This window comes from Erithacus rubecula (assembly GCF_903797595.1).
Source record: "Erithacus rubecula genome assembly, chromosome: 8".
NCBI lineage: Eukaryota > Metazoa > Chordata > Aves > Passeriformes > Muscicapidae > Erithacus > Erithacus rubecula.
Window position 1 is genome coordinate 19,057,432 of NC_136659.1, and position 27,077 is coordinate 19,084,508.

A 27,077-nucleotide genomic window follows, 5' to 3' on the forward strand; every position below is an offset into this window, starting at 1 on the left:
TGTCCTGAATTTACCTAAACACAACACAGTGTTACGTGAGGTTGTTTCCAGAAGTGCGAGAAAATAATTTGTTTCCAACAGCAAGTTCATTTGTCCCAACAATTACCTAGCTCAACTAAAATTCAAAGACTTTCAGTGCCAAACATGTCTTTGAAAGGAAAGAGTATTTGTGGATGTGTTGAGCAGGCAGGCAGGCGATGGCAGGGGTGCAGCAGGACCGGAGGCGCTGCAGGCAGGGCCGGTCGCTCAGCCCAAGCTGCAGGAGTCCTGCCACAGCCACAGCTCCTGCTCCTGTGCAAAAGGGCCACTGCTGGCTGAGCTCAGCCACTGAGGATGGCTTTCTGACTGGACCACAAAAAATGCTGTACTGTATTCTCAGTGACTGTAAAACCTTACTCAGGAGAGAAGAAGAAATCCTACTGTCAGACAAGCAAAAACAACTGGGAAAACAGTGGTTTTGACTTTCAGGTTCTCTATTTCTGTATTTTCCCTTACTGAAATATCCCAAATAGCCTTTTCCACACACTGGGCAGAATTTTTAGCAGTTATCTCCTTGTAAATGCTTCTTAGAAATGTAAGCTTCAATATATTTATAGTTATTGAATAAGATGCTACTAAATGTATCAGTATATAATGTCCTTCCTGAAGTTGTGGTGTAAACCAGGAAAATGTAATTGTCCAAAATAACATGAATATAATTCCAATCCTTTTAATTTAGTGAATTGGCTCAAATTTAATACATAGATCTGAGATTACTTCTGGGTCTAATTGTATCATAGTTTCTTTGAATTTCATCTTCACTTGGAGATATTTTATTTCTCTTTTTTGATCAAGTACATTTGCCCATATATGTCTCTATCTTCAAGACAGGGAGATAATAACTCTTTCCCATTGTAAATAAGCCCCATAACTTTTTATAAAATTATAGGAGTGCTAGTATTATTCCCATGTAGAAATCTATGACCATGCAAGCATCTCAATTTAAAACAAACCAAACCCTCCTCCCCCAAATTCAAGCATGTTTTTAATAAGCATAATCTGAACAAAGTACAGTTTTTCCTTCCTACATTACATAAATTTTTTTGAGCTAAAACATGTATTAGTGAACATGAACTATCTAACAACCAATTTGTTAGAATTCCCTATGGATATTTTTCTATTTTTGTAAGACTTTGATTACATTCCATCACTTCAGAGAGTGAGAGTAAAGTTATATTAGAAGTACTCAAAATTCCAAACATGATTTTAGTTTTTAAGTACTCATAAAATAAATCTTTTTATCCTTACTAATTTAAAATAACTTCCTTTGTTAATCCAAATAAAAACAGTTTAATATTTATGAACATTAAACTGAGATTTGTTTCTACTACCACAGTTTTCATTGCTTTTAATACTAATTTGGTTTTAGTTGTTAGTTTAAGAAATGTTTGGTTCTTATCTTAAGACAAAAAATGCTGCATTTAAAAAATGAATGCTCATAAGAAATGCTTTAGCTGGAGGAGAAGCTTTATTGATTTTTAGGGGTGGGATTTGGGAATTGAATTTTTCTGGAGCGTAACATTTTATTTACTGGTGGTTGATAAACTGCAGTGTCACCTGCCAGCTGGCTTCAGTTAAAGAAAGCTGATTGATAGGCCAGGACATACATATGAAGAACAAAATTATAAAAATGGCAGAAACTTCTTCTCCCCCCCCCCCCCCAATTAGTCAGCCAAAGTATTTTTTTGGCTTGAACAGGATCATTCTTTTTATTTATTGCCTGCATTATTCTAACTCTTATAGGTACCAATTGCCATTAAAGCTTCTGTCTACTAGGCTCTTAACATTTTATGAAAAAAATTGGTTTGGACACACTATACAGTCCCTGAATGCATATCATCATACAGTGGAATTTAGACATTTATCCAGGTGTCACCCACTATTTCTTGCCCTTTGTATGAAGATGCCTGTGTTAGAAAAACTACTCCAATGTTCAGGAGTAAATTTTAAAAACTTACATTAAAATAATTTACATATTAAATGCAGAGGTAGAAAGCAATAGCTTTTCCCCAGCGAGCTTTTTGTTTGGTTGGGGTTTTTTTTTGTGTGTCTTTTGGTTTGGTTTTGCTTGTTGTTGTTGGTTTTTTGTTTGTGAGTTTGGGGTTTTTTTTTTGAGGTTTCCAAAATAACTTCATAACTAATTCCTTCAGTTTTCTATACATGAGGACTAGTTTTAGATGTGGTCACCAGAAAAGAGAGTAACAGTGACATAACCACGTGGCTGTTTCTTCATTTCTCTGCCTGCTGTTTGTCTGAATCCCACCTTAACCTTTTTTATGCCGGCTGTGGTCTGCACACAACTGCTTTTACACCTATCAATGCTGTTTCTTGACTTGTGGTTTGAAACACGTTCCTCTGTCAAAGGAGGATGCCCTTCTCAAAGGGTCAGAAGCCCAGCTCCACCTGCCAGGTTTTCTACTTGAGTTAATAAAGGATTGGCAGCAAGGAGGCCAGTACCATCATACCAGCATTTTATACCCATCATTTCTATTATCAGATGTGTAAAAAGAATTCAAGTGGTAGACAGTAATCTTCATTTTAATTGGTAATAACAGTGATTTATAATTTAAATTATATGTAATTTTTCTGGACTACCAATTTTGGTTAAAAACAATGCTTAATTAAACTGTTATTATCAGAAAGGTGTATCTTTATCAGATACACTTTTTAAAATAATTTCAGGGGGTTGAAAGCAAAAAGGCAAACCCAAACAGCTAAATGAAAAACATGTGAATGTATATAATAATAATTAATTTATAAAAATACAAAAATTACATAAAAAATTAAAAACTACAGAAGGAAGTTACTGTATTTTATTTAAAAATGAGCAATTGGATCTTATGAAAAAGGAGCTAAACTGTTCAGGAGCTAAACTGTTGGAAGAGCCAAATACCTAAAGGTTGATTAGAGAAGGAAAAAACTAACCCTCTAACATTTAGAAAAGGTTGGAGAAGTCAATAATCTGCAAAAGCAGATTATGAAAACGTTTTTTAAAATCTTTTGCTAGTGTAGCTAGTGTACATAACTTCATTAACTTCAGCTGCATTTTGATACTATCTGTTCACAAAGTTTTATGAAGGCCAAGTCCAATGGGTTTCAAATTGTTGTTTGGAATAACATCATGTTTTCAGACAGCTTACTGTGAAATTGCTTATTGAAAGCATCTTTCAAGGTGAGGCAGCTGAGCCTGGAAAGATAAAATTGCTTTAAAACCATAAATATATGCCATACAGTATTTCAAGAAATGGAAGACCCTTTTATGGCACTTTAACTGCACAGTACAACTCATGTCCTGTCTGAATTCTACCATGGCCTAAAAATAGAATACCTTTTGTTTTTATCTGAACATCACACTACTTACTTGGTTCTTTAATTATCTAATTAAAGAGTATTCCTAACATTTTTGATTTTCTAATACAGTTTGAACAAATGAAGTAATTTCTGAGGAAAGCACACTCCATCTCTGTGTACAGTATGTGAGACAAACTTGTACCAGTGCTCAAATGAGTGAAGCAATTAACTTAAAGACAGTATCAACTGTATTGATGCAGTGATATTGGAGAGATTTTAACTATTATATTAAAATGGAAATCTATAGCAATATTTTGATAATTTTTGAAAATGCTTAATGCTATAAAAACAAGTAACCAGTGTTATAGCTCTATAATTTATGTATTACATTTACAATTTTAATAATATTGAACTGTTAAAGCTATGTTTTCAACCAAAATAATTCAAACTTGATAGATTCTGAAATGAAATTACAAAGTCCTGTAAGCAAGTAATTATAAAGGTTTATATTACAGATGTTGACATTTCATAGTTAAGCAGTTTTGTTTCCAAATGCAGTGGAGCATTTTCACTTTGGAGCAGGGTCAGTAAAATCATCCTCCCCCCAGTTTACCCATCCTCATTTTGTTAAACATACAAATGTAGCACAGACTTCCAGTCAAGTGAGCCGGTCTTAAAAAAAGATGACGCTATTTGGGATTCTTAGAACTTTGTTCAATCCAAAGATCTGTCAAATACATGAAAACACAGGTTTTACTTCTTCTCCTCTGCTGTTCTTTGCTCCCATCTAGCCCATGCATTAATTTTCTGCTCACCTAATCAGAGCCCCACCTATGGAACATGCAGTACTGACATGCTCCTGTCAGCAGACTGACACGTGTACTGTGCCTTGTCTACCCCAGTGCCTCTGTCACCTAACATTACTAAGAACATCCATCTCATCTTCATTTTTTGTACAATGAGATGTGCTCTGTGAATGTAATATTCAGCTCTATCCACTCTGAGGTAAATTATCAGCATAGTGCATTTTACACGACTCACATTATATCCCACAGATGCAGTGTAAGCTGCTCCCTAGCAACTGCAGCAAAAATATACCCCTTTAGGCATTTTTCCAGCTAAAGAAACCAACTTTCTGTTTGATGAACTTCATATATAAAACAATCTTGCCTACTGTCACCTCAAATTGTTCTGACTAATGGTCCTTAAGATGCATTTTTAGCCTTTTGCCTTGTTTGGGTTCTGATACTGAAGCTTCTTTTGCAAACCTTCCACCTCAATGATTTTAGCACCAAGAGAAAAAAAGTATTTTTCCAAACCAAGAAATAGATTCCCAATAAAAACTAACCATTTATGCAAGAATTACAGTCATGAGCTAGAAATCCATTTTACATGGAAAATCTAACTCCCAGCATGCTGGCAAGAGTGAAGACCCTGGATTTATTTTATGGAATGCCAAAGTCTTTTGGTTGGACTTCATTCACATACTGAATGGAATTGCAAGTATTTTCAAAGAACTATAAGCTTTTAAGTAGACTGTTGCTTCTTGTGTCATCCAAAATGTATTTAAGTGAACTTAGAAAGACAGAAATTAGTCCTTGTTTTAAAAAATGCTCATGCATCACACCTCATGAATCACATGTGGCTGCTGTGACATTGTTATTCATTTTAACACACCATAAAGTATTTTAAAGGTAATACCAGAATAATAAGCTCATTAATACTTCACAAATGAACAGAACCCTCCACCAACATTTAGGAATTTCCTCCCCTGTGCTAGGGGAAGGGTGTTACAGAGATAGTTAACTTCCCCAAGCCTTCAAGTGTGATGTTATGAGGCTGGCCGGGTTAGCACATTTAGGCAGAGGCTAGTTTGCTGGTTTTGGACCAATCTACATCAGCCTCCACGGGCATGCAGCCTGTGCAGGGCCAAAAAAAGACAGCAGTTCAGGACAGAAGAGCAAACAGCACCTGTTAGCTAGCCACAAAAAATAGCAAAAGCAGAACAGCATTATCCTTTCCCTTCAGGAAATTCTGTCTTGGGAGCTGTTACAGACCTCTGAAGGAATCTGTCCTTTCAATGGAACAGGACAAGCATCCCTGCTCTGTTGACTGATCCTCTCTGATTAAAAGCAAAGCCTGTGCTGTGTCACTGCACTTCAAGCATCTTCCTTGGTACCCTTTAGTGAAATGACTCTGAAAAAGTGTAAATGAAATTCACATACACAGTTTATGCCAGTTTTTGACATGACCCTAGAACAGGGCCCTGAACAGCATCTCACAAGGTGAAGCAGAAATGCTTTTTAAGAAGTCCTGTGTCACCACCACCTGAAGTCAAATACTGTACAGAAATTGGCATATTTAATAAACTGCCACTAAAATAAATCCTAGTTAGAACAGTGCTAACAAACATGCCCAATTTCTGAACCAAAGTACTCCTCTTCAGTCACTGGGTAAGTACTTTGCACAAAAGATGGCATTTCTATTAGAGCCATGTATTCATCACTTCCATATTGAATAAACTTTGGAGTTCAAACTCTTGGAGTTTCCATCCAAGAGTTCAATGCACTATAGCTGGTAGTGTGTTATGAATTCAACCTTGCTGCAAAGTTTTGTTAGTAGTAGCATAGTCTTTTGTTCAGTGTGATTCTCATTTCATGAACAAACATCCTATTGACTTTTCTGTGACATCTATGTAGTTTAGGTCTGCCAAGTCAGATCTGTGTATGTCTTAATTAATGACCTAATTAAAAGAGCTATTGTCATACCACTATATAATGTAGCAAGAAGAGGAGGTAGGCTGTTTTCCTTTTAAGCTAACAGGCACAAAAATCTGTATGTAACAGCTTTTAGTTCAGTTCTGAATTTCCTCAGAACAAGAAATAACTGGGGTGTTTGTATAACACCCCAAATGATGAAAGAGTTAGGTATTTTAAATGAACAAAAACCACATGGATGTGGCATGCCTTCCTATGTATGAAAATCTAGCTGGATCAGAAGAGAAAAAAATAAAAACAGTTTTGCAAATGTTACACTCAGAGAAAACAAAAAAATAATATACAAGCTTTCTAGCAATGCTCAAACCATCCTTATGAAACAGAGTATACCATTTTATTTCAAATCTCCTTTAAAACCTTCAAATGCATGTCAGCTTTAATACTAACTGTATTGCCAACTCAAAATTTTCACCCAAACTCACAGTTTTCACTTTTTTATTTCTCTCATTATTTCCAGAACAAATATAGTGCAAAAATTGAGCAAGGTGTTCCTGACAGTAAACAAATAATAAAAGAGCAAATTCAGTACAGATACTATTCTGATGAAGCCCCAGGCTACAGTTTTTGTGGAAAATAAAAGTATAAATCTTTGCAACAATGTGTTCTAGAGAAAGCTGTTAAATACACTGAAGCTACCTAAATCCTGAAATCTGGATTCAGTGAAATTCAGGGAAGTCCTGGCTTTTCATTCTAATGGAAGAGGGGAAGGAACTTAAGACTGATGGAATTTAACTAAGGTGATAGAGATCACTTCTAATTAGTCCAGTGGGCTTTGAATAAGGACATTAATGTGAAACCCACTTTGCAATCAATTACTTTAACTTTTAAAAAATATTTATTTCTATCTGCATAGTTATATATTAGCCCACCTTTTATATGTCTTTAACAATTAATATGGTTATTTCTTTCTTATAGTTCTGTTTATTGTAACCTTTCTTTGCATAAAAACCAGAATAATTATACTGTTTGAAGACTAACTCCAGAGAGTTGTAGTTGAGGTTCTTCTTTAAAGGTGTGCAAGGTTATTACAATATTTCATCACCACAAAACAATACATCTTCAGACAGAGGCAGCATTAGCTTGTAAAGTTTCTTGTTACTATGCTACCAACCTTTGCTTGTAAACCAATTTAATCACTTTCATATTGGTTATACATGAAATATTAGTACTGTGCTTCACAGGGAACACCTTCTGCATTTTCATTACAATATAACTGTATTGCTTACAGAGTCAGAAAATCTATTTGACTTTAAGCATGTCATTGCATCTCATTAAAAAATTTCTAACCTAAGTTTTACTAGTTAAAGAAAAAAAAGGTCTTTCCGTTTTAATCCCTCAATTCAACCAATCTGGGTTTTATTATTTTCCAGACTCCACATGTCATCTCCATGGCTCTCTTAGTTATCTTTCATACTACCACATATTAGAACTGCTAAAATACTGTAAGTCTTTGCTCTTTTGAGACAGAAAACAACTCAAAAATTTTAATATCCCATGAGATAGCATGGTACTTATATACCTAACAACATTGTTATCTATCTACTGTATAGCAAAAGAAGCTAAGACTACAACAATCTTTATGGTGTTACATATGAAAGACATGGTCATCATCTTCAAAAGATCAACATTTTATTTTTCAACAATGAAAATATATGAAGAGTCAAACAAATTTTTTGTTCCCCTCCATTAAAACAGTCTATCAATTAACAAGGAGATACTGTTATTAATACCATGCCCTTCTTGCCAAATCAGGCAAAAAGTGTCATCCAGTGAGTTATGAAATCCTGGTGCATAAGAACAGCACGTACAAAATGGAAGCAATTACAGAATTCTGAGGTAGTACACAAGACAACATAACAGATTAATGTAGGCATGCATAAATACATACATACAGGACATTTAGATTATTTTTGAACTGAGAAATGTTGAAACTAAACTTCTGATCAGCATTTTTGTCATCACTTTGGAACTGCTAGGCCAGGCTCCTGAGTGTGTGAGAGGAGTAGGCTGTCACAAAGCCAGTTAACAGACACTTGAGTCTGTTCTGTCCTCACACAACTGTGGTGCCACCAGCAAAGGCTCAACCAGGGCACCAAGCTGTAGTGTCCTTGAACTTCACCCACCCAGGCAAGTACAAGTGGCACCAGGTACCCACATATGTCCCTGCACCTAAAAATACTTCCCAACCCAGCAGATGTCATCCTGCTCTCCCAGTTGCTCTCTAGTGGCCGGGATCAACTAGTTCTGGCTGTGCCATGTCCATAATGTGACAAACAGATCCACCACACCCAGCCAGAACTGCTCCTTTCATTATCTCTGGCCTGAGCAATTCTGCTCTGGTGTTCACAGCAGCAGGGAATCCAGGAGCCAAACCTGACATCATGTGTGTGCTGCACTGTGTACAATCTTAACACATTCTACAGATAACTCAGTCTCAAAGACTATTGCTTTACTAAAAACATTTGTACTATAACTGATACCAAAACTGATTTCTGATATTAATCATCACAGTTTTTATTCAGAGGATGTTTCAACATATAAGATAGTAATTGCTTCATTCTACCTGACACACAGGCTTTGTGTACAAGAGAATTATGAAATGCTTTTTAAAATGTAAAATCAAGTAGTATTTTTAATACAGTTGCTTAAAGTCATATTGTTAAAACCATTACTAAAAATTACTTTCAAACAATTGCATGTTGTGTAAGTGGAACCTTGGCCCAATAACATAAAAATTGATAGTTTGAAAGATGGAAAAACCCCATCTTAATTTAAAAAGTTTGGGTAGATCTATGAAAGTTGGAAAAACCACACAGAACCTTTACTAGTATCTTGATAGAACTGCATTATCAATAATTCTGAATAGTTCCAAAATATCAGGTCACATGCAGTCAAAACCTGAGCCAAAAAGGTCCTACACAAAAATTACAACAGGTCAGAGTCTTCATTTCACTGACAACTGTACAAAGTGCATAGGAATAATCAGATGTGACTTGTTTGCTTATGCCAGAATTGTCACTAGAGAGCAATCACCTCTAACTCATCTCTAGCAGCAAAAGGAAAGCATGCAGTAACTCAGCTGAATGACCACTCAGAAAATAGAGACATAGTTTACAAAAGACAACATTGATTAGCACTTCTAGGTTCCTTACATTTGTGGGTCATAAACAAATTTTCCTTTTTCACTGTTTTCAAATGATGGAGGAGACGATTTCCAGGTAACCTCAGCTGGGATACATTAACCAGTACACGAGTTCCCCAGACTTTGGAGCAAATATATTAATGTATCATTTACAATTATATAAAATTAGATACAATTATATAAAATCTGGCCAAGGCTCAAACTGCTATGCCTTGGTGCCTGCCTCTAAGTGGATCTGTGATCCCATGACACCCAGCCAGAGCGATCTGCAATAACCCAGCAACAGTCAGATGTCTCAGACTAAAGCCACTGACAAAATGTAACAGCAGGCAGAGGTTCAGGGAAGTTTTCCATCTCCAGAGGGGTTGTCTTTGCAGGGCAAACAAAACCTAGCAGAAGCCTACTGTGACAGATTGGTTGTTGTATGATCCACTGCTTTTGCTGCATGTCCACATTCATTTACACATTTTACTCTAATTTGATGCATGCCTGATACTCAGTACAAGTGTAGCACCTTCAGAGGAAAGCCTATTACTTTTTCAATTATTTTCTGTAAATTTTTATTGAACTGTTTTGCAGTGTCATTTTATGTTTCATGTTTTTAAAAGAATTAATGAATTTTGTTTCAGAAAGCTGAAATGAAAAACAAGTCTTCAAGTGGACAGCTGATGACTTGTGACAGCATGACTTTCCTCTCCCCAAACCTGCAGGTGAGCTCTTCTGCTTTTACTACTAAATTCTCTTGCTACCTGCTTTTGTCATGATGATTCATAAGATTGAAGTTCTCATTGTGTCAGATGATAAAGAGCAATTTTAGAATGTGAGCTGCAGTACTGAAATCAGTTTGCATGAGACTTCAGCTGATATCAATACCAAATCTTAAAGACAAAGAATTACTGTTTCTTCTCTGCAAATAAAAAACCAATTCACAGTAAACATCTTACTTTGGAACTTCTCAACAGAATTTAGTCTGTTTATGTTTGGAATCAGCAGCAATAACAGAAGTACTTAATTTATGTAATTTCCCTATTACAAATGAATTAACAGTACAGAACTTCTACAAATTAGTTCATAGTTTAACTGGTATTTTGTTTGATGCCTTTATGTTCATGGACACACCTATCAAGAATGCTTATTTTCTCCTGAGAAACATTCAGAATAAGATACCCATAAAATGGAATTCAGTATCTCCTCCTCATTGGAACTAGGACATAATGTGTCAAATTCTACTTCCATTAACTTCTAATTTTATGAACAAGATAGAATACATGGGTAAAATAACTTTCTATCCAGTAGCAGTTTATCTTCCATGTGAAATGTTTAATATGATCCAACTTAGAGAATCAGTAGCACACTGGATACTCAAATTCTATTCCAGATTTTTCTGGCCTGTTTCAATGCCTTATTAATCAATGGGAATGTCTGACTTTGTACAGTAATCTGAAATCTGCACATGAAAATCTCCAAGGATGCCAGTCTCTTCAGGGTTTAAAAAACATTTTTTCACCTTAGCTGAAACACAGCAAAATATTTGTATAAAAGTATTTCAGACTAGAAGAAGTAACATGCTCTTTAACAAACTGATTGGGTAGAGGTGAATCCTGAGCAAGTAAATTAAAGACATCAGACATCAACATGAAGTTGAGTTGCCACTAACTTGGTGAGAAACTTCCATTTCAAGTTTAATTCTTGTGATGAAAACCTCATATATTTAAATATTTTAGCCAACTTTTAGCAGTGCTAAAATTACTAAAAATACTAAATATACTAAAATTACTGCCTACCTTATTTTAAGCAAATACAGTATAAACTATATATACCAGAATTTTGTTTATGATTATATTTGAGCTAAGGTGCATTTTCTGTGGCCTTTAAACAAAAATCTAGCATACTCAAAGCTTGGCAAAAAGAAGAACCAGCGGCTTTACTGCGAAGTCTGAAATCCAAGTTAAATATATTCTTTTTCTATATGGAAAAATCTTGCAAATGCTAAAAGCTTTAGGTAAACATTAATAGATTTTTATAGTAAAATGCTATCACTGTACTAATGCCACTCGAACTAGCTGCCTAACAGACCTTATGAATTACTGAGATTTAATGTATGTTCTTAAAAAGTATACATGAAAAAATTAACTTGTTAGAGTATTTTTTGGATGCCCACAATGATGTGGCTTTGTTTACATGTACCATTGTACCTACATCTGAGTATTTTTTCTAGGGAAGAACATAATAAAATTTGGCTAATGATTCGGAAGTATCTTATAAAAGTGCTAGATGAATGATTGCACACATCTTAACAGAAGAAGATACTGTCACAACTGAACAATGGAACAGAAGTTCCATTTGTTACAGTGATAGTCTGTTTAAGGCAGATAAGCAGCACATGTGGCACTGCTCTATCACTGCTGCCAAACGTATTCAGCACAGATTCAGCAATTACCACTACTGTGGCCTGCAAGTACTGGGGAAAAGGACACTGCAGGCTGACAGTGTTCATGTCCATCCATGACATCCTTACAGGCTACCATGAGCTCACTGTGCCACCCTAAGCTAATTTTGAGCTGCATCAGCCAACAGGAAGCTGTTTTGATTTTGCAGCTACATGTACACATGGACATGCTTGTCATGAAGTAGCACTGGGTTGGTTTCAAGCACACCATGCAAATGGAATACACCAAAATCTTTTCCTTTGGCAAACTGCCTTGTTTTTGGTTGCTACAGGTTCCAGCAAACAACATCCATTTTATAGAACAAGAATATAAATTTAAACCACCCATAACAAAAATCAAGTTGTAGAAATACATTTGTTATCTATTTGAATACATGCTAATTTGAAAAAAGTTGTTCTGATGAACTATATTAGAGTTCTAAACAAAATGAAAGAAGAATCCTATTGCTGCAACCAACTACAATTGGTAACAGTCTTTCAGACAACCAGAATTACACAGCAGATGACCTCATAAATGGGTAGCAGAGCAGCTGGGGCCTTTTTCAAAGGAAATAAAATGTAATTCTTTAAGTTAAATATTTAAATTAACAAAGCAATAGGCTGCCTACTAAAATAGTCCTGTACTTCTGCCAAGTACTCAAACAACAATAAATTAAGAAACAGAACAGCACTTCAGACTGGAGTTTGACAAGCCCATAAGGCAATTATTAACTGCTGCTGTTCAACCATCTTGCTCTCCTCTTGCATTTACCTTCATAGTTCTATGTTCTCCCTTGCACAGCCTTCATAAGATCCTCTGTGAAGCAGATCCAAGCTGGCAGAAAGTGGGTTTCTGTTTTGTTTTGGCTTTTTAAGTCAGTGGCCAGGGCAGAGGAGTGGTCTTCTGCCAGACTTAGATGCTGAAGTAGTTCTGCAAAGGGTTAGGAAGGATGGTGTTGCTGTGACTGGGAGAAGGGAAAGCAGGAAGATCACAGACACTCTGCTGGAGTTATTTGTCCTGCTGTGAAACCGCATTTATTACTAAATAACACTAAGTAGTAACACAGCACACTTGTAATACATTTCTGGTGTGTCTTCAAACTTCACTCTCAGTGCTGATGGCAATGCAGCAGCTTTCCCTAAGTGACATGCTTTGAGTATGGAATGACGAGCCTGGCTTTGAACAAGGAACATGAAGAGATGCTTTCTATGTGGCAGGCTTCCAGCCTAACCTCTAATACAACTGGGAGGGAGGAGAAGAAAAGCTTCAGTTATTATTTTCATCTTACTATGAAATGTAGCTCACAAATGAAAGGTGATTAATTAGATAGCATTGGAGTTAAGGCTGTTGTGTAGTAAATCCGTAGAGGCTGGGAAAGCATTAAAGGTATTTGAGTAAATATCGCTTTGCACTCCAATATTTTTAAAAGCTTCTTTGGTTTTAATTAAAAATAATTTTAACAGCAATCAACATGGATCAAATACCATATACCACTATTCTCAATTCCCTGTTCATTGCAGTTGGAATAAGTGCTATGAATGCATTTTTTTGAGGTTTTTTTCTGTTTTATGTAGTCTGGATTTCTGAGCACAGCCTTAACCTGAGTTTACTGAAGTGCAAAAAAACAACAACAACAAAAACCCAACAAAAAAACAAAGCCTGTGTTACATTTATGAGCACCCTTGTCTGATATGCCATGACACTTTTATTCCTTGCAGACACATGCAAAAAACCTAACAAGGTTGGCAACTGTTGGCAACTGTTGGCAAAATTGAGACAAAGTTTTCTTCGAGCACAGAACTAATGCCACCGTGATGGCAAAGAGCTCCAGAAGAACTGTGATCAGTTCTCAGGACTCAGAATGGACAAAAAGATGACAAATGAGCTTCAGTGTAGACAGGAGATATATGTAGGCTAATACATCTCATGGAAAATATTCTCAGTCATATACACACCATGCTGACAAATGACTGGAAAAAAAAAATCCAGCATTCATTATTGACAGATCCTTATATACAACAGCAAGAAAAACCCTAGCAAAACATTGGGCATCATGAGGAAGGGCATCGAGAAGAATACAGTGCACATTTATACAACCTTGGTTCATCCATGTCTCAAGTACTTCTGATCTCTGCATCTCAAGAACAGACTCTGGTCAGAGAGCAAAATATCAAAAGGATGGAGTGCCTGCCTTAGAAAAAGAGACTTGAGGGGCTCTTAAGTTAAAAAGGAAGACTGAAGCAGGATATGATCAATCAAATTATGAAGATGGTAAAGAATGTAAAGCAGCTTGCTAAATCCTTTAGTAATAGAACTCAAGCTAGGACCTTTTACAAAACTAGCACAACATTAGTTTATAAAGATTTAAGTGTTTATTTAGGTAGTAGTAAGCTTCTGGAACTTGCTGCCACAGGAGGTTGTGTATATAGTAAAGCATCAGCAAGTTTGAAAAAGACAAGTTCTTGGTTTGTAGATCCCCAAATGGGCTCTAAAAACCCCGAGCAGATATATACCCACCATCCATAATATGACAAGTATGCAGGAAGAGAAGGGAATAGGTTCATAAAATGGCAAGGTTTGTGTGTAGTCCCTAACAGCATCCTGTAATGTCACTGCTGGAGACTGAATGAATATGAAGGTCCAGTGGTCTGACACAGCAGAGCTTTTGTGATGTTCTTCACTTCAGTTGCCTTTAGCATTTTCTATTGAGCTCTGAAAAATCCATGGAGGTTAAACCCCTGCTTCATAGCAGCTGTGAAGGATGGAAGTAAGATTTGAATAACAGCAGTCCTTCAGTATAAATTCCAACACAAAATCCTATGCTAAGCAATTAGTACTATATCTTCTAACAAAAATAAGGGTCAGACCTGGGAAGAAATATTTGCATTACTCCAGGCAGTGTGACCCCAAAAAAACACAGATGTTGTTCCACAGCAAGATCAGCTATTTCAGTGAAACTGTAGCCACCTGCTGAGGGACAAAAGAAACAAACATCAGCCCCTCAAAGAGCTGAGCTGCAGAACTGTTCAAAGGGAAACAAGGTTAGCCATGTAAGTCATTCACATTTTTACTAAAGTCTCAAAAGATAAAGCCTACTGGTACTCAGATAGCAGTCTTAAAAAATTGAATGCAAAAGCAAGTATCTGTTGGTTGTTTTCTGCCTTCCTCTAGAGAAACTGTTTATACATGAAATAGGTGTATTACAATTGCAATACTTTGGACTAGTGATAATACAGAACACCTGCAAAGGGAAAAGGTATGCTGGCAACACTCCACAGAAATGAATAAATGTAGCTCAACAATATTCTCACAAGCTTTCAGTTGTGCACCATTTTCTTCGTTCACTGCACTCTTCACCATTAGCTCCCTCACCAGTATCTGGTAACTACTTCTTCAGATGCAAAAAAATGCATATTTATGTATTTCATAAATATTTGTAGTGATACATTAAATTATCCACTTATATATGCATTAAATAAGACATTTAATCCTTAAGGGAATTATAGAGTTTTGATGAGTAACTATTGCAGATATCTAGATTATTCCCACTAGTTTGGAACTTTGAATTGAGAGCTACAAAAATCAGAATGCAAGAGGGTTAAAAAGTGACCACTCCCCACTACACATGCAATACCTGGCAATTTTACATTTTAGGTGATACAAAAAGAGGGATGTCTTGTAATTGAGATTTGAAATTCATTCATTATCACCTTGATTCATCTCTCTATTAATTGTAGCCACAAACAGGCCCAAGATACTTATACATCCTTTCTCCTGGTTGTGCTGGGGAAAGCTGATCTCTTCCACCAACACATCTGCAGTGTGTCAGTCAAAGAACAACCAGCCCGTCTTTGCTTCTCTCCCTCTGTTGAAGAGCTGTGTTCTCAGCATTGAGAGCTGAATTCCTGTTTAAGAGTATCTTTTCTAAGTTCCTGGAATGGCATTCTCAGGAGACAGAGGTGCTCATGCAGAGCACTCTTGGTCACTATGCCCATGGCACTGCAAAGCAGCAGCAGATACTGTCACTGTTTGGAGACACCTGAGGCCTGTGGGTAAGCAGCAAAGGGAACACCTGGATGCTGAGGCCTTTTATACTTGTGTCTATCTAGAGTTCTGCAGAGCTGCCATACCATCAGCATTTAGAGTTGCTGGGTTTGATAGAGACACAGCTAACTGCTATGAGTCCATTTTTTAACTGCAGTTCAAAAGCAGCATTAGCTTTTCCAAAAAAATCAGTGTACCATTTGCATAATCTAATACGAATAGGATATATATCATTCATTCATCTTTTCCATGAGCTTCTGCAACTCTCCATTGGTTCAACAGACTGTACTTATGTAGTTATTTCTAAAATACACTTAGTTCTAAAAAGCATACCACTTGTTTTCTCTAGCTGTATCAAAAGAAATAATTTTCCTACTAGTCATGGCAAATTACACCAATAATATTTTAGTACCCATCTTTATCTATTTAACTAAATAAGCAACAGGGTGAAGAACATGACAGAATTGCCTGCTTCAGTTCCAGATTTCTTATTATGTTACATATATAGTGAAACTACCCTGTAAAACTTACTACTACAAAAGCATCATAGGAAAATTTAGGATATCTCTGAGTGTTGGGAAGCATACAGATGGACTCATTTTTTTTTTTTATATAGAAGAAAACCATGAAAAGCAAGCTAAAAATTTCTGAAACTTCTGCATTCTCTTCTAATTTTTAAATAGGTATGAGCACTATGTAATTATAATACATATGAATATTAATACATTTGCAGCTGATTCATATTTTTTAACAAGTAAATACTTTATACAATTAATACTGACTTCAGTGGTAGAATGATTGCTGTTCCAAAAAATTTCATTACTTACTAACAAAGATTAATAAACATTAAATTGAGCATCCTTCTGAAATGACAGCATTGAAATATTTTGACGTTTTAGAAAAGGTTTCCTCAGAACTGTGCATGGAAAAAAGTATTTAAGACAAAGATTGGCTGTATAGTAAATACACTGGCATACATTCCCCTGCATGCATGTTCTCTTGGGAACAGCCCCACTGAAACAACTGTCACAAATAAAGTCTTCTCATGTGCTGAAGGTTCTACAGTTTACCCATTCACAAACTAAAATTTGGTGTCACTCACAAGGGAGAGCAGGGGGAAAGCTTAGTGTTTTCAGCCTGTCATCTACAGTTTTTACTGCTCTCTTCCATAAAACAACCACAAAAATTTGGGATTTTCCTTCCTAAAAAAGCACATAGGGAAACACAGGTGATGTTATGAGGCAGATGAGCAAAACTGAGTGCATCTCAGACATTGTGTGACATATTTGGATGAGGATTGCTCTCTATATTAATCTTAAATACTCTGACAACACTGAATCAGGTTAACTGAGGCTTCAGAAAAACAGGTTTGATAATATGAGATTTGCTGAATCTGTATATATATCTACAGAATTAGAGATGTACAAGAACTGAAATTTCATCAGCCATTTATATTCTGCCAAAAAAATGTAATTTAGTGTGTAACTATGCAGGGAGGGAACAATATTTTGCTCTAAATTCCACCCCTCAAATCTTTTACACTTGTGCCTTCCCCACAGCTGTAAAAATGGGCTTCAGCTCCCCAAAGCAGAGCATGTATGTGTTACAACGGTGTTTGCAATGGTTATTCACACGTGCATCCATCATGATTTAAAACATTTCTGAAAATACATTATGCATCACGTGACTGAACATGTCCTTATGACTAACTAATCAGAATAGTCTATCTAAGAAAGAGTGAACAAGATCAATATACTCCTAGAAAGTAGAAAACGAAGCTTCAAGGTACAGAGGAACCAAAAAACCCCAATCAAATCAAACTAAATGCTCTTTACATTTTCTGCAGTGTTTAAATATTTAAAGTCCCCAAGAGATGCAAAATGACCAGCAGATAACACAAACTATTTTGTCTTCGTCTGTTAATTGTGGATGCTATCCTGCTTCCTACTGAATCAATGTCAAAACTCCTCTTTATTTCCATGACTGGAAGATGAGGTTCTTCATCACAAAGTCCGGCAACATCCTGGCAATGTTATATATCCTTGAAATGTTATATAATCAAGATACTTAATGTTTATAACGACATCTCTAAAGAGCATCTAAAGGCTGTTTTTATCTAAATTAACATAATTTTACAACGCTTCAAAGCCTTCCAATATCGTCTTTATAATTAAAAGTACAATAGGTTGAAGAACAATGGAAAGGAGTGCACAGGGATAATGCACTTAATGCACAGGATTTCCTCTGTCTAATTCCTCAATAGCCAGTGGTCATGTATCAACCGTCACCCATACGCATACTTTAAAATAACTTTTCTTTGAGCTAACTGCGTTAACAACTTTAAGATGCAGTCTGCGGCCACAGCACCACCGCTGCCGCCTTCGGTTGGGTGACTCTCCCCGCTGGGCGTCCGGGAGCATCTTCAAGTAAAACCCTGCCTCGAAGGGAAGTTCAGCCCCCCGCCCCAAGACAAGCGCGGCCGCGGGGATCGCCCCATGGCGGGCCCGAGGCACGTCCGCGCTGCCGCTGCCGCGCGGGGCACAGCCGGGACCCGCGACACCGCCTTTCCAGCCGCCACCCCCGGCGGTCCCGCACGGCAGCGCCGGGGGCAGCGCTCGGCGGCCCCGCTCGGGGCCCTCCCGAGGCGGCGGAGCGCAGGGGCAGCGCCGCAGCCCCCGCTGGAGGGCTGATGTCGCCCCCCGCCGCGGCAGCCGCAGGCACCGCCGGCCGCCGCCAGCCGGGCGGGGACACGCGAAGTTCCCACCGCACCGCGGGTCCCGCCCGGGGACTCGCCGCGCCGAACGGCACGGCAAGGGGCGGTGGGGACCAAGCTCGCCCGCGGCCCAGCGCCGCCGGCCGCCCCCGGCATCCCGCCCGCTCGCCGCTCCGCCCGTGCCGGCACCGCTGCTCGCCGCTGCCAGCGGCCCCTTCAGCACCGGACGCAAGGGATGCGCACGCCGACGAGCACCCGCTTTCCTCCGGCCGGACCTTACCGGCCGCGATCGCCGCCCTCGGCCACCCGGGCTGCCGCCGCTCCGCGCCGCGCTCCCGCAGCCGGGGCGCATCCCTGCTCCGCCCGCAGCCGCACCAGCCGGCAGAGCGCGCGCCGCGCGGGAGCGCAGCGCGGGCACCGGCGGAGCTCGCCCTCGCCGACTGGCACCGCCGGCAGCCAATGGCCGCTCGCGCCGCGCCGAGGGGGCGGGACGGCGTGACGGGAACGGGCCAATGCCCGCAGTTCCACTCGGCAGCGCCGCTTCCGGGCGGCGGGAGCCGCGCCGGGGCCGTGCCGGCCGTGTGCCCGCGGTCGGTGTCCCCGCCGGGGCACAGCGCTCGGTGTCCCCATCGGGCAGCACCCCGCGGGCTCTCCGGGACGCGCTCCAGCCCCGGCAGAGGCTGTCGGTGGTGGCAATGCGCGCGGCTGGGCCAACATTGGCCGTCCCCAGCAGTTCTGGAAAACGGGAGCGGGCTGAGGGCCGGCCGTGCAGGTGGGGAGCGTGTGCCGCCCACTCCCCGCGTGCACACGAATATGGAGCTTCACGCCAGGGCGCTTTGTTTAAAATAAAATTTAGTGGAAGAAGCTGTATGCATTCCAGGGGAATCCCACTGAGCTGAAGCCGTGTCCGCTGGCACCATCCGTGCGGCTGCTGCCGGCTGCCGGCTGCCGCCGACCTTGGCGCGGCCGCGGCGGGCACGGGACCGCGGCTGCCGCGCTGTGCGGGACGCTCCGTGGGGCGGCTGTCACTGCGCTGCGGGGTTTGCAAGGCCTCAGAACATACCCCACCCGCAGTGCCGCACCTGCCCGCGCTTGTGTATAAATTTGGTTCAGTTGTAGCAGCGATTTTTGCCCGTGGACCAGGTGCCTTTCTCTAACTTTCATATATGCGGTCTTTTGCGCGCTAACCACAGGTGATGTACCGTAGAGGTGTTCGGGTCTGGTAGGGTACCACAGGCCTGGAGAAGTGAAGATCGAGGATGACCCGTAGGGGATTATTGGTATGAAGCACTAAGGAAAGGGGCATGGGCTTGGTACTGGAGGCCCGAGGTGATAAACGGCTCACCTGCTGTCACTTTAAAAAAAAAAAAAAAGTCATGTCTGGAGCTGGGCAAAAATGGGTTTGCAACCTTACAAAGGAACAGTACCTGACATGTCTAAGAGGTAACATGCTAAATTCAGGTGTAGAATTAGAGCTGCAAACCCGTGAAGAAAGAAAAAGGTAGAAAAATGTGATTGCAGTTATTAAAATTTATCTTAAGGGGAAACTAGAGGAGCAGGAAGACATAATAAACCTGAATATTCTACTTCTCCTGACCAAGGTCTCCAAATTCTCACAAAGTCACTGTTCTCACCCCATCACACTAGGGTGGAATGAAACTGATCAAGAGATCCAGGGGAGCAGGGGAAGGGGGAATATAACGGCAGGAGAGGAGTGCAACAACTTCAATTGCATTATTACTACTCTTTGTCTAGAACTAATAATTATGAGATCTAAATATCTCACTTTTACTAAGAAAAAATGTCTCTTTCCTCTTTTGCAGTCTGTCTAAAAAACTAGGTAGAATGCTTGAAAACATTTCAGAATTATATTTCACTGCTGGGTTCTTTTCAGTGTTGATGGTCTTTACCCACTGTTTTGAAATTTGCTTGTCAAGTAGAACCCCTTGAGAAAATACGGTTTTAATAGGAGCATTATACACTTAAAAAAAGTTATCAGATTTTTTACTCCTTGTAAAGTAGGGAGTTTTTAACTTTCTATATCAACCATATCATTATCTTGAAAGAAACCCAAAACTAAACACACTTTACTTGCTGTTGACAGTTTTACAAATATTTCAGAACTGACTAGAGTATTGCACAGTTATAACTTTATAACTCCTGCAAACAAGGAGGAAATATTAGAAATAACCCTTATAAAGGGCTCTCTTTGTAGCAAGCAGAACATACATGGCATTAGTTTTAATGACTTACCCAGAAATGTAAACAGAAATTCAGATAATCATGTCTGAATTCTATGTTCATGTTAAAGAGCAGGCTTTAAGGTTCTACTGCAGCTTTTAGCAATCATATGCACAGATCAGTGTGTAAGTTAGCTAAATGCTTAAAAAGAAAGACAAAACACCACCTTTCAGCTAAATATCCTCTTTATGAGACAAATAACACAGAGGAAGGTGTTGCTGTAGACGTAGAAGCACCAAATAATTAAAAGCAGAAAAGGGGTAAGAATAAAAAACAGCCCACCTGAAACACAGGTCTGTTGATTAAAGTGCTTTACAGTGTGCATAATATATTCTAAAGTTTAGCAGTCCCCCTGATAAACTAAGGTTTGTGGGGTTTTTTTGTATCTCAGCCCGCAAAGCTGTTATTTAGCTTTCAGTCCCATAAGACAGAAGAGTTCAATAGTTCTTTCTGAAAAACAATATCATATCCTGGAAAGTGCTAAAGGACATACCTGGAGCTGACCTGCTCTTCTTCATAGCAGAAACGGTATAAGAAATGTAATTTCCGTACAGCTGTGTCAGCAGGAGTCCTTTCTGTCCTGGATTAACAGGGGTGACTGAAGTTAGGAATCACATCTACTAAAATAATTTTTTTTGCTGTTAAGACAGCCAACAAGATGTGAACTGTAGGCTAAATGCAGGTATTGGAGAGAGATTCTGGCAGAGGGTAGGAACTATCCTGAAATTCATTTATGAAGAAAATAAACCCAGTTGCTGTATATCCTTTAAACTTTAAGCTCAGGTTTTAGGAAAGCTGTACTGTAGAACTGTACTATAAGTGTACTGTAACTGGCAGATCTTTTACATTAAACTGTAAAATAACCTCTTAGAGATAAACATTATTTCACTCCTCCCTTCTGATAGGGTTTGAATACTTAACTGATACATGGATGCAGCACTGCCTTTGTAGATCCGGGGGAGAAGTATTTGATTATTTATTTTTAACTGTGTTACAATTTGCTGGCATTATTCAGCCTCATTTGGTAACTCTTTTGTTAATATCATGTAGATGTATGCTGTGAGATGCAAATCAGAGTTGTGTGCTATGTGCTTTATAGACAAGTGAGGATACAAAAGGTTCTTGCCCCCATAAACTTGCCCCCTCATGCACTCTTCTGGAAGTGCATTGGGATCTGATTTCACACTGCATGACAGTGTTTCCTTTTGTTATTTTATCTCCCATGTATTATGTCAGCTGGAGAGAGCTAATCTCCCCATAAACAAAGCAAGGCAACTTCTTTTGTGTGCAGAGTGAGTCCTTCAAGATCTTTGTTTATCTGCAGTGATCACTTGTAAGCACAGCTTCCATTTATACAGCGTCCTTCAGAGCAATGTCACTGTGAACATAATGAATATACTTAGAAGTGTTTAAAGATTCTATAAACATATATTTAATTGCAACTGCCTTGAACAGTGATGCAAGATAGGCCTTTTGTGTAGAGGAATGGATGGGTGGTGGACCATTTTTCAGATCCAAGTAATTCTGCTCTGCATGAGTGACCAGTTCATATAAAGAACATTTTTTCCTCCCTCCATTGATCCAGTCAGTTTGGGTATTTTATCTTTGTTTTAAATATATTAGAGTTTTCATTGTTCCCCACCCCATACTTAATTTTGTGGTGGATCAACTGTTTTGACAAATATTTGCACTATTACCTAAGAAATTAATTATAAAGAATTAATCCAACTCTCAGCAGGGTTAACCAAGAGAAGAGCTTTCCCATCACAGTCAGTGGCTGAATCCAGCTGGCAAAAATCAATGTGGTTCTGTTTAATTATGATTAATGTTTTCATTTATTTTATAATTTTACATTCAATTTTCTTTTTTTTCAATTTTTCATGCTCTTGGAGGATTATGATTGCTACTCGTAAACCAGAGAGCTTGGTTCTGTGTCATCTGGTTGCTTATCAGCAAGAGAATGTGACCAATAGTGGAGTGGGACTGGTCCTTAATTTCCATTTTCTTGAAGTACATAGCTAACTGAATACAGGAACCATGTTCCCTGGTGCTAACACTGCAAAGCTTGGAATTGCCATCACTGGGGCTATTTTATGATTGACACACTGGACAGTTTCTGTTACCCTGATTTTCATTTAAGAGCATTTTAAGAAAAATTACTCCCATGTTTCTGTTGCTGGAGTGGCATCCTCATAGATAAGGAATATCTGCCCACTAAGAGACTGAGGATATTTATTTAGAGATAAAAGAACTATGTCAGGAATATTTGGCTGTGTGCTTTTTCTTATCATCTGGAAGAAAAAATTTGTCTAAAGTCTCAGTCCCAAAAGAGCTTGTAATAATAGTAGAAGAGCAACCAAAGAAAGAACAGAATATATGATGGAAAGAGAGAGGGGGAAAGCAATGAAGCCACCACATTATGAAGCAGTTTAGTGGCACTGAGCTTCCTAGTTCTATATATACACCACCAGTGTTGCAGTAATTTGCTGATTGCTTGTGGTTCTACTTATGGATACATGAGTGTCTATATATTTATATGCTTACAGTCATGATACTCATGTATTGCATTAAAGGATCATTAAGTTTGAAAGTGCAAATGACTGAACTCAAAAACTATCTGGTTTTGTGTGATTCTGTGATCACACAGCGTTTTTCTTGGGACTCTTGTTCAGAACATAGAAGGGATGAATCCTGCTACTTGTACAATTATTTAATATTTTGATTTATTGAATTATTTAAAATATTACCTCAGGCTTTATTGATTGCAGTCTCCAATTTATCTTCTAGCTGCTGCACCACTTCAGAAAGAAGTCCTAATAAAAATATTCTCCTGGCTGTATATCAAGAGGACATCTGTACCATTAAAAAATAATGTTACATGTTGAAATGGAAAGCCATATTGCAAATACAGTCAGAATAGAACCAGATTGAAGTTGAGGCAATGGATTGATTTAACTTTTTTCACCTGAAATATGTTTTTTTAGCATGGCCAAAAATCTATGCTCATAGCAGGTATTTTTCCTGGAAATTAAAGAAGGCTTCTGGTAAAGCTTGAAAAGTAAATCAGTCTGACTGTCTTTCCTATGTGCAGAGAACTTCTCCCCAAATAGATAACGTGAGACAAAATTATAAACAATCAAAAGTCACATTTTTTAAATGCCAGTGCTATGCCATAGTGCAAAACCATTACTAGTATGGCATTACCTTTTCCCACAATTGTCTTCCTGTGCAGGATAGAGTAAAACATAGATTTAACATTACATCTTAACTTGAGTAAGAGTGTGTCATTTACAGAAACCACCCCAGGCAGGTGTAGGTGGGGTCTTGTTTTTCTGCTCCACCAAACCGTTCAATATGTGTTAGAGAAGAATCATTCTAGAAAGTTCTTGAGAATTCTAGGATTTTTTAATTATTTTTTTATCATTCAATGACTTGAAAAGGGGGACAAATTACCCCTAATATTTTAAAAGTCCAGAAATCCATAAAGCATGAAATCTTGATGCTGGTCTTTAACAGTTTTCATAACTTTCAAGTTGATCCAGATTTTGAATTTCCAGAACTCAACTGTTTGAATTGTATTTGGCACACATGTATGTCTTCAGCAAATATATTAAAGGAACATTAAAGTTTCAAATTCAAGCACCCAGATGTTGGGAAATGGTAAAATTAAAGTGTCTGTTTGACCTTATTTCCTGACTCTGTGAATTATGATTAATTTTTAGAAATTCCAATCAGTAATGAATTAATCAGTAATATAGTTGATATTAATAAATACACCGATGCATGTACACACATTTGAACAGGTAAAGGAGATGTAAAGGAGATGCAGAATTTAATTTGCTAGTAGTTATCTTCTCTCTGTAGCTGGGTCTTCATGTCAAAAAAAGCAATGCTATGTCACTTCTGTCTCTCATAGGTGATGATTAAATTTCCTGCTGGTTAAAGAAAATGGTTTGTTTTGTGGAGTGCTGCAGTAGTCTTGAAGTGTCATCACAGAGAATAAATGTCTGGACACTTAATCCAAACCTCACCTAATTGGTTGGAAGCTATTTGAACAAAGTTTATAAAGCTGAGTTTTTTTACACAGGTATCCAAAAATAAGGTAAACTAGCCGTATTTTTTTCCTTGTTTCCCTCTCTTTCCTATAGTGCACATATGCTTTCTCTAAAAATAAAAAATCAGGATAATGGTGCACTCTGCAGTATGTCAGTTTATAACATCAGTATTTTCAGTTATAATTTGCCATTTATTATTAGCCAAGTGTTTATATCATGATGCCTTCAGAAATATATAAAGATGGTGTTGGTTGTGTCTTAATGCTTTATATTGAAAAAAACCCCAAAAAATGTTTTGGGTTTTCTATTCTGGCCAAGAAGCTGAGTCCATTCTGTTGCTGGTTTATGGCATGCTGTCAGCACGGACAGCTGCCAGTGCCTGGTAATGCATCTTCTCATTGCATTCTCTCTGGGCACATCAGAACCACTGCTGGCAAAATAGTTTTCTCAGCCAAAGCCATCCAGACCCAATCTGTAGCTTTCAGTATAGCAGTACTATCCTACCAAAGCAGAAACGCAGTTTCTGGGAGGTAACAAAGATAAAGGTATTCTAAACACTGTTTAGAAAAGTATATGGCACTGTTTATGTGCTATTTCCACTCTAATACTGCTTTATGAAAAGCTGTACAAAAGCTCTTAAGATTGGAACTGCAGAATTATTTTTCTGTGTCCATCTGCATAAATTCACTTTATAGCTATTGATTTCTTCCTTCTTATCTAATGTCCTGTAAAGGTCTTAACTGTGATTACAGAGAGATACTGGAAGCATATTTTAAGTGGTAGGAGGATATTTCATTGTTTCATGTAGATTGGTTTTGATTTTTATTTTTATTGTAATATGTGCACCAGGATTACAATTAGGATGACAATATAATTATCAAGCAGTATATTGAAGTACTTTGTTTAGTACTTTGTACCACCCCTCATGTTACAGCTATACCTTTATTCCTCCTCAAAGTTTTTAACTATTTAATCTAATTTACTGAAATTTCATCTCTATTTTTGTTGAGAGATGACTTCTTGATAAGAAATTTTGTGTTTGGTCATTTTTTTTTGCTAGTAAGGTTGACTGCAAAAACAGGCTGCTCTTTGATTTGGAATACACAGTTTGTGTGGGGGAGGAATGACTCTTTCATAGGTATTGGTTGTGATAGGACATTATTCCTTGTCAGCATCTGTTAGAAGTATCATTTCATCAGTCTAAGAGTAATCTTATATGGATACTGATAGTGATGGCTACAGTGTCAAGAGCCAAAAGACAAAATGAGTTGAAACATTCTGAGATTTTCCTAGAGGTTTTTTTTTTTTTAAATTTAAAGAGATTATGTGATTTTGAAAATCACCTGCTGAAATGTGTAGTAGATTTTTAATGTCTTTTTTTTCGTGAAATTACAAGGTATTTAGTTAATAAAAGTCAGATTAAAAATTAATTTTATTTTAATAGATCTTATTCTTTCTTTTTAAGAATATAAGAAGACCTTGTTCTTTCTTTCTCTCTCATACCCTACCCTAAGACAGGGGAGTTGAGGGAGCAATGGGAAACAGGATTTTTTCTCCTCTTTCCCCAAACTAGTACACAACAGAGCTGCCTTATTTTTTTGTTTAAGGACTATACTGAAAAATTCAGATCTTTCATGGCTGAATTGTAATTTTCTGTTTTAGAAAGCCCAAAAGAAAGGTCAATTTAATTATATTTCTAAGCCAAATTTAATGCAGATACTCTCTTTAAAATATTTAAAAATGCTTTTCATGTGAAAATCGTCAAGTGTAACCCACATACAAGGTGAAATGCTGTTTGTGAAAGGCAGTCAAATTTACCCAAAGAATTTAACTTACCTTCCTCTTAATGGATGAAAGCATGAAAAGAGGCAAAAGCTTTAAGCTGTTTTTGTCTTAATGTTTTCCTGCTTTTGTGAGTGCACCCAGCATAGTTAATGTTTTTGCAATTATACCTACCAGTTGGAGGTATACTTGACTGAAGTGACCCAAATCTTTTATAAGTAATTCTGATAATTATCCTGTGCTTTGCAAATAAGGTCTGAACTATAATTATTTATGCAGGGATATTTCAAGACGCGTTAGAGCAAGGCAGATCCTTGGCATAGATTAGTTGTCCACCCTGAGCACTGTTAGTCATTTAGGATAACTAGGATAATTCTGCCTGTTGATATGCATGAAGGAGATAAATGCTTAACAGAAGACTGACAAGGTATTTACACTTTTCAAAGTATTCCAGCATTTGTGTTCAGCAAGTCCTTCACTTAGGAGGAGTCCACTTCAGCTGTATCTATCGGAGTGTTGCTTAGGTATCTTCAAAGAGTTTTGAGGATGCCCCTGACTCTACAA

At 38.2% G+C, this 27,077-nt stretch overlaps 1 protein-coding gene and 1 long non-coding RNA gene across 13 annotated transcripts in view; one reads left to right on the forward strand and one right to left on the reverse strand.

The window, feature by feature from the left end:
* The window catches only part of B3GALT1 (beta-1,3-galactosyltransferase 1), a 167,256-nt gene extending 148,386 nt beyond the window's left edge, over positions 1–18,870 (reverse strand). For 10 of the 12 annotated variants that reach the window (XR_013774863.1, XR_013774864.1, XR_013774866.1 and 7 more), the window contains exons 1-2: positions 18,716–18,870; positions 12,450–12,608 (exon numbers count right to left, since the gene is read on the reverse strand). The gene's annotated coding sequence lies outside the window, so the exon portion shown is untranslated. The remainder of the gene's footprint in view (positions 1–12,449; positions 12,609–18,715) is intronic. The other 2 variants (XM_079310785.1, XM_079310784.1) reach the window with 1 other exon arrangement.
* Positions 1–24,763, forward strand: part of LOC306804355 — a 131,089-nt gene extending 106,326 nt beyond the window's left edge. Inside the window, exons 2-3 of the long non-coding RNA XR_013774871.1 lie at positions 9,883–9,959; positions 24,593–24,763. This is a non-coding gene — a long non-coding RNA (uncharacterized lncRNA). The remainder of the gene's footprint in view (positions 1–9,882; positions 9,960–24,592) is intronic.
* Positions 24,764–27,077: the final 2,314 nt, after the last annotated feature.